The 13,930-nt window shown below is 43.4% G+C and overlaps 1 protein-coding gene across 15 annotated transcripts in view; it reads left to right on the top strand.

Moving 5' to 3' along the window:
• Tenm4 (teneurin transmembrane protein 4) overlaps nt 1–13,930 on the top strand; it is a 2,824,428-nt gene that overhangs the window by 2,239,796 nt on the left and 570,702 nt on the right. For all 15 annotated transcript variants that reach the window (XM_078046757.1, XM_078046770.1, XM_078046771.1 and 12 more), the window contains one exon: nt 3,805–3,860. The gene's annotated coding sequence lies outside the window, so the exon portion shown is untranslated. The remainder of the gene's footprint in view (nt 1–3,804; nt 3,861–13,930) is intronic.

Below are 13,930 nucleotides of genomic sequence, written 5' to 3'. Positions count from 1 at the left end.
GATGCATAGAAATGTATTTGATTTATGGGTATTGATTTTATATCCTGCTACTTTACTAAATTCATTTATTAGTTTTAGAAGTTTTCTGGTGGAATTTTTTGGATCTTCTAAATATAGAATCATGTCATTGGCAAATAGTGATAGTTTGAATTCTTCTTTACGTATTTGTATCCCTTTAATTTCTTTCTTCTAATTGCTCTGGTTAGAGTTTCAAGGATGATGTTGAATAAAAGTGGTGAAAGAGGACATCCTTGTCTTGTTCCAGTTTTTAGAGAGAATGCTTTCAATTTTTCTCTGTTTAGAATTATGCTGGCCTTGGATTTAGCATATATAGCTTTTATGATGTTGAGGTGTATGTTCCTACTATCCCTAGTTTTTCCAGTGTTTTGAACATGAAGGGGTGCAGTATTTTTTAAAATGCTTTTTTTGCATCTATTGAGATAATCATATGGTTCTTGTTTTTAATTCTATTGATAAGATGAATTGTGTTTATTGATTTCCATATGTTGAACCAACCCTGCCTTACTGGAATGAACTCCACTTGATTGTGGTGCACTATCTTTTCAGTATGTTTTTGTATGTGATTTGCCAGAATTGTAATGAGAATTTTTGCTTCTATGTTCATCAGGGATTCTGAAGTTTTCTTTCCTTTATGTGCCTTTGTCTGGTTTTGGTATCAGGGTGATATTAGCCTCATAGAATGAATTTGGAAGTGTTTCCTCCTCAACTATTTCATGGAACACTTTGAGAAGTATTGGTGTTAATTCTTCTAAAGGTCTTATAGAAATTGGTTGAGAATCCATTGGGTCCTGGGCTTTTCTTGGTTGGTAGGATTTTTATGGCATTTTCTATTTTATTACTTGAAATTGATCTGTTTAAATTGGGTAGGTCTTTCAGTTTGGGTAGGTCATATGTCTCTAGAAATTTGTTGATGTCTTTGATATTTTCTATTTTATTGCTGTATAGATTTTCAAAATAGGTTCTAATTATCTTCTTATTCAGATGTGTTCATTGTGATCTTTCCTTAGACAGGGTCTCAATGAGTTGCTTAGTGCCTCACTTTTGCTGAGGATGGCTTTGAACTTGCCATACTCCTGCCTCAGCTCCAGAGCCTCTGGGATTACAGGCATGCGTCACTGAGCCTGGCTATATAACCATTTTTAAGTATGCTATTTCGATAGGTGAAAAAATAGATTATGTGAGACTCAATGGCACAATCTATAATTCCAGCAACTCAAGAGGGTAAGGCAGGAAGATCATAAGTTCAAAGCCAGCCTCAGCAACTCAGAGAGACCTTATATCGAAATAAAACAAAACAGCTGGGAATGTATCTCAGTGGTGCTAGAGTTCTTACCTAGCAAACATGAGACCCTGACTTCAATCCTCAGTGCTGGAAAAAAAAAAGAGTTATTATAATGAGTTTATTTAATATGATCCTATTTTGTAGAGGATCTGAATGTGAATGTGACTTGTGTGAATGTCCATGTGTCTTCTTACAAAAAGATTTAGGAGAAAATATATATAAAAGGTATTGCTAGTAGTCAGTGAGATTTAACTATATTTAGTATATTTGGATAAATAGAAAAAAATAATAGTTTAAAAAGAGAAGATAATATATAACTGCAATGTAACAGAGACAGTCATGAGTGAATGAGTAGTTCCAGCTCAGATTTGTGAGAGAAGGCTTCATGGACAAGGTGTCCTTGGCTTGGGAGGGGATAATCAGAGTTGTTTGTTTTCCTGTCTCTGCCCAGCTTGGATCTCCTCTTCCATGTAGAAATAAGAAACTTTATGATGAAGGTCTAGGCCATTTCTATAAGCCTTTCAGCCTATTTGCTTGCTGGTCATAAAATATTCATGCCAATTAATTTTAAACCAGATGACAGGAAGTGGAAGTTTAGAGCTGCCCAAAGCTCACTCCACCACAGCTTCCATCAGTGTCCAGCACAGTCACTTTGCCACTCTTTTGCTCATCCCTTGACAGTTGGGATTTCATCCTCATTTGCAGTGGCGGTGGCATTCCTGGGTGTTAGATTACCAGCCCTTTCCATTTCCTTGGTTACTATCTTGGATCTTTGAACAAAGAATCACTTTCAGTTCACATTTTTCTAAACTTGGTTTTAGAAATTATGCAGCTTCTTACCCAAGGGCCCTTGGTGGGGGGGATCTTAAATAAGTACTGATACAATCTAGTCACTTTTTGGAGAAGCTGACAGTGTAACAGAACTGGATGACCTTGCCTTGATTTGGAAATAAAACTTAATTAGTGGTCAGATGCTAAAGAAATGCGAATTTGGAATTTGAGGACTGGCATGAGCGCTGGGTTAACAGGGCAAGTCCTGGTTCCTTCTGTAAGGAGCTGTGTGACTTTGGACATATCATAAGGTGCTTTTGTTATTTCAGCTTTAAAATATGACAAAATGAGGTTCTGAGGTCACAGTATAGTGAGGGAACTTACACCAGCCTCCCCCCAAAATGTAATGGGGGCACTGAGAGGGGGTGGTGGGCAAAGTGGATGAGCATTTTAAATGTCAAGAGTTATCTATTATAATAAGAATTAGAAAAAGGTATATAAACAGCACCTCAGACCTGTGACTTCATGGATATTTGTATGTAGAATGGTTATAAGTATAAACTGAGTTGTTAGCATCCCCTTTGTATCTACAGAATCCACTTTCAGTTGCAAGACTACCTTTCACTAGGCGCGGGAGGTGGGGGGCACAGAAAAGGAGCTGTAGACATTTTTTAAAATAATAAAATCCCTTAAAAATAAAGTTAAACAAGAATATATGAGTTACTTTGGAAAAGTTAATGATAGTAGAAGCAACCCATGGATATGGTAAAAAAATGTGATGTTGGTGCCCAAATTACTGCATCAAGCCTTGGATGGATCACTAAGCCTTATCGAGCTACAGTTTTCTCAGCTGTAAAAATCTCCCAGGGTGTTTATGAGGATCATGAGATAATGTCTGCAGATATTATCAGCTCAATAGCTGTCACTTAGTAGGGACTCAAATGTATGAGTTTCCTTTTCTTTCTGTAGCCTCTTTTTTTTTTAAGTTAAAATAATATCTGTGATAGGCTGGTCAGTTTTCTTATTTTCCAGATGAGATAGCAGATCCCAACTGGAGAAGGACAGTCAGAGGGCTGAGGTTGCCTGCTCTTCACTCGGCCAGGCTCAGGTGTAGCCAGTGAGGGCAGAGATCAGACCTCAGACCCAAAGAGCTTGGGGAAACTGACCAAGCTAAGAGAAAGAAATAAAGCAACCAAGGCAACAATCCTGCTCTAACACCAGAGGCCAGAGAGGGAGAATCATAATCTGCTGGGCACTGAGTACTTTTAAATTGTATGGATTTGTATAGCTCTGCTCTGAAAAGAGCTGAACTCCATGTATACAAGAAAATAAGTTTGGAAAAGTATCCCAGAATGGTGGAAGGAAGTATGTTGAGGTTGCAGCCCTTTTCTTTGCTCTATTTCTTCTGGTTTCTTAGTGGCCTTTCACAGATTAACATCTATGAAAAATAAACATAAGTGCCCAAATGATGGGAAGGCTGAATTTTCTGTCCTGGGAGTTGGGCACCATTGGCATCCGGGCTTGCAACATAACTATTAATTACCATGCTTAATTTTTTATGATCACACTTCATTTTCTGAATAGTTCTCTTGCAACCCGTGACCATGGGCAATTTCCTCTGCTCCATGGGATCATGGAGAGTTGGTAGCCAACATTAGGTATAAAATCAGTGATGCATTTTAGTCCAGAGGACTCATGGGATTAATTGTGATTGTCTTCTTGTTTTGCAGATGGAAATTTTGAGAATCAGAGAGGGCTGGTGATCTCTCAGACGCTTGGTCAGTAGGTAAGTGATGATAAAAGACAGTCTGAAACAAAATATGCTTCTAGGCTCTATGACCTAACCTCCGCCAGACCCAGTGGCTCCTGTGTTGTGACTTTTCTATTTTGCACAATTCAAGTAAGGAATAAGATGAGCTGGTTTGAGGCCTTTGCAACATGGTGTGCACTTGTTTCTGGTTGTTCCCTTCGTGGAGTTGGAATGAATGTTCAAGTCGAGTTTGTGAAGATCTCCTAGGCATTGCCTGGCCTGTAATGGGACTTTTCCTGGGAATGGTACACCCATTAGATTCTGGCCTGCACTGTGGCTGGTGTGACACTCACTGACTGTCCCTGCAATAGACCTGAGTGTTTGATGAATGTAGCACTGATCCAAGGGGTCAGAGGGTGTTGACCTCAGCCCCACAATGACCTGCTCTGTCACCTTCAGTGCACAATTTCACACAAGGTTGCCTTCATTTTGCCTGCCTTCTTCCCAACTGTTTTACTACAGAAAATTTGGTGCTAGTCTCTGTTCCAGGTACTGGAGATGACAAGCTAAATACAGCATAGATTTTGCCCTTGAGGAGTTCACGGCCCAATGGATGAGCTCCTCCTTTCCTTGATAGTTTCTCATCATGAGAATTTCTCACATCTGCTTTGGAGTTTGTAGTTGGTGGAGTGTTTTGTGACCTTCACAAAACTATGTAAGATAGAAAGAAGTTGTGACTTCCATCCACAGAGGAGAGACCCGCGGCTCAGGTTGGCCAAGGCTATCCAGGGAGTAGGACTCAGAGCTGGACTCCAGATCCTTGCTAACTTCAAGGTTGGTTTCTAATCGCAGCAAAAGGTTCCCCCTGACAGTTTTAGCATGTGTGTGGGTATTGCTGTGCCCTAACCCTCGGCAGCCGGGATGAGGTTGGGGAGACAGGCTCTTGGGTAGAGCCCACGTTGATGTGGGAATAATTTTCTGCAAGTCAGTTCTTTCCCTGTCTAGCTGATAGGTGCAGAAGCAATGCTTTGCCTCCCTGGCAATAAAAGCAGCCATCCGCTCTGGGTGAGCTGGTAACCAGAGGGAAATCTGCCCAGGGCCAGGGTTGCCTCCTCCAAGTGACTGGGACTTAACATATCAGAGAGAATCTGGCAAGGTTGGGGGGATACAGCCCCCTTCTTGTGCGGTGACCTTGCCCTGCCGAAGGCTGCTGCTTCCCACCAAAGCTTAATGATCCTGGACTAAAGAAAGCTGGTAGCTTCTGCCTTTACGGAGCTGCCTTGCCTCAGGCGCAGCAGCGTGGAGAATGATAGGGATCAGAGGCTGTGCTGTTTGTTTATGTGGAGGACAACTCCTTGTGGAGGAAGTTCTTGGATTGCCTCAAAGTCTGGAATTTCAAAGGGTGCAGGACTAACCTCCGGGACTAGACCTGCTGCAGTTTGTGTGTGTGCAGGGAATGGTGGCATCCTTGAGGTAGATGTGCCTGGAGTGTGGGAATGTAAAGGATGGCAGGATTTGGGGGCAATGTGTGAATTTGTCGGGATGGGGTGTGTGTGTGTGTGTGTGTGTGTGTGTGAGAGAGAGAGAGAGAGAGAGAGAGAGAGAGAGAGAGAGAGAGAGAGAGAGAGAGAGATCCCTAGGAAGCAATTCTTATGGGAAAAAAATAAAACTTGCTAGTATTATTTTTCAGCAGGACCCCAAAATGGGCTTTAAATAAGTCTCATTAAACTTTTTCATGACTAGGGGAGACTGGCCCTTCTTTCACTCTGGCTGGGATCACCCAGTTCTCCCTGGCCATCTTCTTTGGAGTCAGATAACAATGCCGGTTATTTGTTTTCATCTCTCCAAAGCCCTTCCCCCTCCCTGCCCTCCACAGCCCCCACTCCCACCCCAGTGCTGTGTGATCTCTCCGCCTGGCCCTGGCCTGGACCTCAACAGGGACAGGGGCTGGTGTTAGAACTGACAGATGATAGCTGCTGGAGTGCCCTGTGTCTCTCATTGTCCCAGCAGGGAACTTTAAGGTCTTTGTGCAGGAGGTACACTGAACTGGGAGTTCCCGGGCACCTTCCTTTCCCCGAGGGTCACTTAAGGCTGCAGATGCTCGGCAGGACTGTGTGTGTGCAAACCCTTCCCTTCAAGGGTTCGGTTTCCTCTTGTCCGACATGGGAAGAGGTGAAGTCCTGTTGAAAGGCAGGTTTCACCCTAGACTGCAAGCAATCTGCCAGGTCTCCTGAGCAGAGCCGTTTCCCAGAGTGATTATCTTTCCTAAGCTGAGAGCCAGGTGCTCTGCAACAGGAAGCCACGCAGGCTTAGCAACAGACTTATCAGGCTACGCTACAAGAATGTTCCTTCATGTAAACAGGTCTGGGTCTGTACAGTTCTGTTCCTCTCTCTGCATTGGCTCAGCTCTGAGGCTGGTGCATCGTGATTCGCAGGGCTCCTTCGCAGTGGTAAAGCACTCCCTGAGGTGTGCGGCTCTTCTGCATCATTCTTGTTCCTCCCCACACAGAGCTGCAAGTGGCTGAGTGTGTAGGAAGGACAACCAGTGTTTGTGGTCACCACAAAGAAGCCACTGGCTCAGGGTGGGCAGCGGACAATTGACCCCCTGGGGTGCTCATGACTTGTATAATATAGCAGGCCTTCATCTGAGTCCTAGTTTGGCCTTTATTGAATCAATTGACTCAACATTTTGCTCCGATCATTGCAACCTATTGTTGAAGATGTGTCATGCGTACTGCTGTCTAGTCAAGGGTGAGTGGGAATTCACCATCATCCTGCGTCCATTCTACTTGCCAAATTACATGTCTCAGAGCTGCTGCAGCTGCCTAAGGGATGAGGTGTCTTTCCTGAATTCACAGAGGCAATAAAGGGATTAGTGGGGGCCATGACTCTTTCAGCCTCAGTTTCTTCATTTCTTAGGTAATAGGTTGTAGGATCGGATCGATTAATGATGATCCGATGATCAGGAAAAGACTGATACACAGCAGCAGTAATTGTAATAGTAATGATGACAGTAATGATAATGCATTATTTTGTGGTACTGTATATTTCTTAAGGTTCTTTTATATTTGATTCTCTCAGCAACCCTGCGTTAAAGGCAGGATTGGGATTACTCTCTCAATTAGGCAGATGAGGAAATTGGGGCAAAGAGAAATGTGATGTGACTTGTCTACTGCCAGCTCAGAAGGCCTGGTCTAGAGTCAGCATAAGCCATCGTGGCCACAGTGTGGGCTTGGGGAAATGCTGGCTTGGGGATGCCAGGTAGAACCAGAACATCCAGCCTGGTTGGAGCAGGAAGTACTTCCTTCCCAGACCCTTCTGCCTTTTATCCACCTTGGTCCTGAAGAGCCTGCTGTTTGGAACATTCTGCTTGGTTCTTGTTAGCAACTGCACCCTAGTGGTCATTCTCAAGTCATCGTGGCTACAGTCTTTGGCTCTAAACCAGAAAAGCCACCTGGCATCAATCCTGTCACATGCCCCAGGTGAACCTGTTGCCTGACTTCAAAACTTCCTAGACAGATTCTCGAGGGGTGGGAGAAAGCAGCCACCCAATATCTGCCTTCTATGTGCTCTTAGTCACTGATCAAAAATGCTCATTCAAACACTCTGATCAATAGACATTTAGTAAGCAACTGCATGTTCAAGGTACTCTGGGGATAGGTATATATTTTTTTCTAACTTTTATCTTTTTCACAATAACTAAGATTCAAAGAAGTTAGTTAACATGACCAAGATTACATGATTTAGTAAAAATGCTGGGATTTGAACCCAGATTCTAGGGCTAGAAAGCTTACACTTTGATTTAAATAAAGCATGTAGCACAGAGTGGCTAGCAAGAAACAGTGGTCATTTATTAGTGAGAGTTCTTTTTAAAAATAATCATTAACAAAGCACTCACCATACTACATTCTAATTGTTGATTCTTTGTGGTTCTCTTCCACTGGACCATGCAGTTCCTGAGGGTAGAAACTGGCAGATCCAGCCGCTAGCAAGGTATATGGTTTATAGCAACCGATCAATAAATGTTTGAATGGTTAACAATATTAATAATGAGTGAACTATTGACTACATGCTAGGCATAGTGCTAAGTGCTTTATGTATAGTTTTGGGTCTCTAAACTTTGCAATTCTGAGAACTATTCTGAGAACTGTGAGGTTAGGGAATTTCATCATTTTGTGAACATCATCAGATATATTTACACAAACCAGGTGGTCTCAGTCAATCAAGGGACACAGTAATCATGAGATGCATAAAGCTGCTGCTGGCATGACACAGCATGCTGTTTTATGGTAAACTGATCTCTTGTAAGTATTACATTCTAAAATCATGTTAAAATACAGTATAGTAATTACACAAACCAGTAACATCATTGCTTATTATCATGATAAAATATCATGTGCTTTACATACTTGTATGTGCTGCACTTCTATATGACTGGCCGTGAAGTATAGATTTTTCTATACCAACGTCATCATAAATATGTGGGTAATGCATCATGCTATGATATGATAATATTTATGTCAGTAGGCTGTAATACTTTTTTATTTTCTATGTGACCACTGTCTTATGTAGTCTGTCATTGATAAAAAAAAATCCTTATGTGATGTATGATTATATTATTTTGCTTAGTTTTTACAGCAACCCTATAGGATACTAAAGAAAAGGTGTTGGAAGATTTTTGAGTCACTTTACCAGGTTGCATGGATGGCTGAAGTGGCAGGACTAGGAGGGGATCTGGGCTAACTGATATAAGATTTGGTGCTCAGTGGATATCCTGTGTCGTTCAGATGCACTAGTCTCCCCAATTCTCCCCATGTACTTCATAGTCACAGCTGATTCTCATGGCTCCTTCCGTAAATTCCTGTGAAGCTGTCACTCAAAGGCAGGGCCTGCTAATCTTGAGCCATATGAGGTTTCCATGGAGAAGAGATAAAGCTAGTGAAGGCTGGAGATTCATAATCATATATGAAAAACAGAATGAAAATCCACTAACAAAACTAATGGGAAAGGGGTGTCTTTCCCCGGTAGTAGATTCGATTTGTAAGATACAAGTGGGGGCAAGGTCAACGTCAAGAGGCACAATCTTTTGAGTTCCGTGAACAGTGGGGAAGTATTTCAGCAGCATTCTCTGGTGTAACTTTTGATTTGGCAAGTCCACCACAGCAAACTCATTGGTGGGTGAGACTGAATGAAAGGGAAAGAACAGTCTTGGTGCATTGCTCTCAGGGGAGGGCCTTTACTTCTAGTACCTTCCCACTAGACCTCATGGACCAATGACTTGTTTCATCATGTGGAGCTTCATCTTATGCAAGCCTAAGAAATGGTACTCTAGTTTCCATGCCACAAATAATTGACCCCTTGTGACTTTGTCCAAAAGGTAGCAGGAGCATATGCTTTCTGTGAAAGTAAAGCAGCAGACAGGTAGATCCAGCTGGGAAAGAGAGGGGCTAGGAGTGGCTCTGGGGGCTACCTAGACAGAACAAGGATTCTGATGGAATTTCTGACAGGCCAGAGCTCATGTTGCATGATTCCAGGCAACATGCTGAATCCTGGGGACAGGAGTGAGGAGTGCTGGTGCCACCGTCTATAAGCACAAGCACCTATCTTGTGAGGCTGCAAATGAGCACTCCTGCCAAAGGGAAAGGTAAGAAGAGTAACTTTCTGACAGTCTATCAGTTGGAGCCTCATAGGCATGTCTTCAGGTAGAATCAGGGCTTTGCTGTTTTGGAGGTTAGTTCTGTGCGCCCAGGGTGGGTGATGTTGCTAGGTCTTGAAGTTGGACCTGGAAGGTACTTACTCTTTTCTGTACTCCAACGGCTTTTGAACTATGCTCTGCAGAGCCCAGGGGGGTTAGGGAATCCTCTCTGGGACTTCCATATGAGATAAGCAGACAATTCTCTGTTGACTCCTGTCCCTCCAATCTGTGGCTCCTCTTCTTTTTGCAAACTGGGCTTCCTTGCTGCCAAGGCAAAGGTTCAGCCAGGATGCCCCCCAGGGCCCTGCTGTTTACAGCTGATGTTCATTTTCACTGCAGTGTCTGATCTGATTGGTCACTGCCTGTGCCTATCAGTTGTTAAATATTTTGAATTTTACCACTCCCTGCAAGCCTTCCTTTGTGCAACAGAGGCATGGCCCTGTACTAGCTGCATCCTAAAGTAGTACCATCTGCAAGGGTCCAACCTTGAAGCCACTGCTGCACAGAGCAATGGTCACATTATCTTTGAGAAGTGCTTATCAGTCCATCTTGGGGCCACAAAATCACTGTTCATGTGGAGGTTGGTGGCTTGTCTATTCCATCCCTCCCCCTATTAAAGCAAAAGCTGGATTTGGTTGCAGTGGCAGATCTGGGAACCTGAATAGGTCTTTGCTCTCTCAGCCCCTGCATGTCTCTTTAGCAAGCAGGTAGCACCACGGTTTATCACCTGCATGTGAACTTGACTCCCAGACTCACTCGGCTGTGATGTTGAGAACAAACAGTCTTCTCAAATGAGCAGGAAATGCCAGCTTCTCTGGCAGAATTCTACACCAGCATCTCCCACTCTGTCTTCTAAGAAAGAAAGAAAGGAAGGAAGGAAGGAAGGAAGGAAGGAAGGAAGGAAGGGAGGGAGGGAGGGAGGGAGGGAGGGAGGGAGGGAGGAAGGAAGGAAGGAAGGGCAAAAGGAATAGCAGAGGAGATGTTATATAAAGGAAAGTATATGCACTTGTCACTCAGGCAGGCCAGGATTTATGTCCAAGCTTTGTTCCTCATTAAGCCATTTGACCCTAGAGAATTGGTTCAATCTCTTGGTCTTAGTTTCTTGGTCTATAAAATGGGAATGATGATAAAATGGCATTTATTATTTACCATGTACCTGGCTGAATTTTAAGCATTTAGATGATAATCTCTACATTTAGATAATAATCTCTACTAGATAGCATTATTCTCTCTTCATCCTACAGATTGGGAAATTGAGGAACAGAATGACTGATTTTTCTAGGTTAATACAAATGGTAGAACAGACCTCAAATCTAGATGGTTTGGCCAAAAAGACCACACTCCAAACCTCTGTACTTCTCCAGCTCTATCTTGGTGCTGTGTAAGGACTGAGTAGTCCCCCAGGCACATGTCTGGGTCAGTGACTAGAGCTAAGCACACATTCCCTATAGCTGATTCTGTCTGCTTATTGTGTATTTGGCAGAAATAGAAAAAAAATCTTATTCACTGAGTGCTTTCTATGTGTTTGCACCTATCATCTCTTTTAAATGGCAGTTTTCCTTTTTAGTTTTGGGAGGGGAGAATGGGATAAGCAGCCTTCTGAATAGTGAGCTCCTCATCAATGAAATGCTCTAAACAGGAATAGGATGGCCACTTGTTCAGGTTGTAGCAGGGATTTGGGCATTGGATTGTTCGATCATCTCCTGAATTCCACGATGCTGATGCTCTTCAGTGCTCAATGCAGGATGCAAGCACTACCAAGATCCCACGGGGCCCCACAACAGTAAAAACAGAGGATGGGAGAAGACCCTTGAACTAATTCTGATGTTTCAGTGTTCTCTAGAAATACTGCACTGATTTCTGAGAGAGTAGCAGAGGCCAGCGAAGCAGTTTCTGTCTGTGGCTACAATCTGTATAACTGTCTGCCAAGAAACCTAGCTACCGGTCTACATTCTGCAATGAGTTTGCTGTGTTATTTTGAAAATCATTTAACCTCTCTGTACCTTTTATCCAAAAGAAATGACAGTACCCTCAGAGAGTCACCGTGTCTACAATACTTACACATGAGTTGAAAGCATCTTGCCAGTGAGTGTCATTAACATGTATTTCTTCTCATCCTGCTGACACCTTTGCTCTATAATGATTCCTAAAAGTGAGCTGTGGATAAAGGCTAACTATCTCTCTTAGGGTTACAGGGGGAGAGGAGGAATGATTGAAATGAGAGGAATGGAGCCAACCTAGCCTTTATAGACTGGAGAGCCTCCAAGTCTAAAGCAAAACCTCACCTCTGACATAGGCAAAGGAGAAGGAAGGATAAGAACTTTGAGTTTCCTTGCTGCCAAGTTAAAAAGAGAAGACTAATGGACTATGTGTTTATCTCATTGGCTAATGGTGAGTCTTCATTGAAGAGTAAGTAAGCACAGATGACAAGCTATTAGCTAGGCAGAGAGGGGATAGCTTGTGCAGGAATGCAAATACATAATGTATTAGGTGGAGTTCTCCAGGGCCAGACTTTGGGACAGAGATTTGCATGCAGAAAGTTAATTAGTATGCGCTCTTAGGACCAACATCTATAAGGGGGCAAGGGAAGCAGGATTGGGTGGAGGGAAGAGTTGAGCTATAGTAGAGTCACAACAAGGACTTCCGCTGGCCCCGCTGGATCACTGGAGCTAGGATGACTCTTCACAAACCCCACACTAAGTCAAGGGCAGTTGGCTTTACTGCCCACTGCAGTGACAGCTGTGCACTGCCGCCAGGTGACAGCTCTCTTGGACTAAGGGTCATTCCTGGAGAGGGACTCTATTGAGAGCGGTCAGCAGCCAACAGCAACAGCCCCCAAACTGGAGGAGTGAGTGCCTGACTCCCCAAGGGAGAACCCGGCTGTAACATGACAGCATCCATCTCACATGGCCCACAGGCTGCCGGTCTTTCCCTCCTCCCCACTGCAGATACCGCCAATTAAAACAGCCTCTTTACCTTCGCATTCAGAAGAGGTCTTGGAACATTTTCAAATGCAAGGCTCCAAATAAATGTTACCAATCAGCTGAAATTCACTTGTGATAAGGAACCCATTTGCTACTTTACCCTCTACATCTGTAGGAGACATTTATTAATGGTGTAATAATAGGTCTTCAGTGTTATGATTGAGCTTTCAAGATCGAACAGCTGGTAGACCTTAGAGAATTTCCCTGATGCGTCTACTGGAAAAAGCGATTTTCTTATATTTTCTCTTATTATGCCCTCTGACCATTTTGAACACTAGCTTGTTCTGTCTCTACTAAGTGCTGTTTCCCCTTGATTTATTTCTTTTTTTCCTTCTTTTCTTTTCAACATACGCTCTCTTGTCATCACACTCTCATGTCAATCATCAACAATCCTGTGATAAACCTGTCCATCTGAGTAGCTTCTGTAGCCTCCCTAACAATACATTACATCCATTTTAGCTGAAGAAGAAACTGAGAATCAGAGAGGATATCTCATCTTTGCTTCTTTTAAGAGACAAAGACAGCTTTATCTTTGGTCTATGGGTCCCTGAGTTTGTGTGCTTTCTTCTCTACCTTTGAGATGTGTGTGTTTGTTGGGGGTGGGGGTGATCTTGATGGATCTCCTTATTGAATTTTGCCTGGCTTGGATTCCTACAAGCTCCTCTTGTGAATCTGTCAGGTCATTGTGAATCACTGCAGAGTGCTCTCCCTGCCCAGGGAGGTTACAGAGTTCTGGGCACAGCCTGGCCCCTGAGCTTACAGTGTTCTGTTTCATTCAATTCTGGAGATATTCCAATGAAGGGAGGCTTTAGGATCACAGGCTCACTGTCAGGAACAGTGCACTGGGACTAACACAGAAACCAAATAATGGTCTGGTTATGGCTCTTGATAAATGAGACTGTGGTCAGATCAGCTGGCCAACTACCAAAAGCTTGGCAGCATCTCTGGTGGGGGGGGCCTACTAGGGTCTCTGGGCAGAATGCCTATGCTCTGATCTGTCATCCTCCTCCCAGAGAGATACTTTAGGTAAAAGAAGGTCTCTTGCCTTTGCCAAGGGAAGGTTCCATCAAACCCAAGATTAGTTAGGCTGTTGTTGAGGAGGACCCACTGAAGCCCCAGTTCTGTGCCAGATATTAAGCTAAATGCTTTGGGACACACACACAAATCAGTGTCCCTACCCCCCTCACAATTTGGGCCTGGGTCTTTGTTATATGTGTGTGTGTGTGTGTGTGTGTGTGTGTGTGTGTGTACCCTTTAACTAGCAGACATGGGCCCCACAGGTCTGTAATGTGTTACTTTTGGGCTCTCATGTCATGGTCTAAAGCGCCGGGTGCAGAATCAACAAACTGACCATGAGATCATTGGAGAAGTATTTATTAGACATTGGTGATCCACAGAACATACTTCCTTAAGGAATGCATGAAATC

Source organism: Ictidomys tridecemlineatus, chromosome 4, assembly GCF_052094955.1.
Source record: "Ictidomys tridecemlineatus isolate mIctTri1 chromosome 4, mIctTri1.hap1, whole genome shotgun sequence".
Taxonomy (NCBI): Eukaryota; Metazoa; Chordata; class Mammalia; order Rodentia; family Sciuridae; genus Ictidomys; species Ictidomys tridecemlineatus.
The sequence above is the reverse complement of the archived record's forward strand: the minus strand, read 5'-3'. Positions and strand labels throughout refer to the sequence as shown.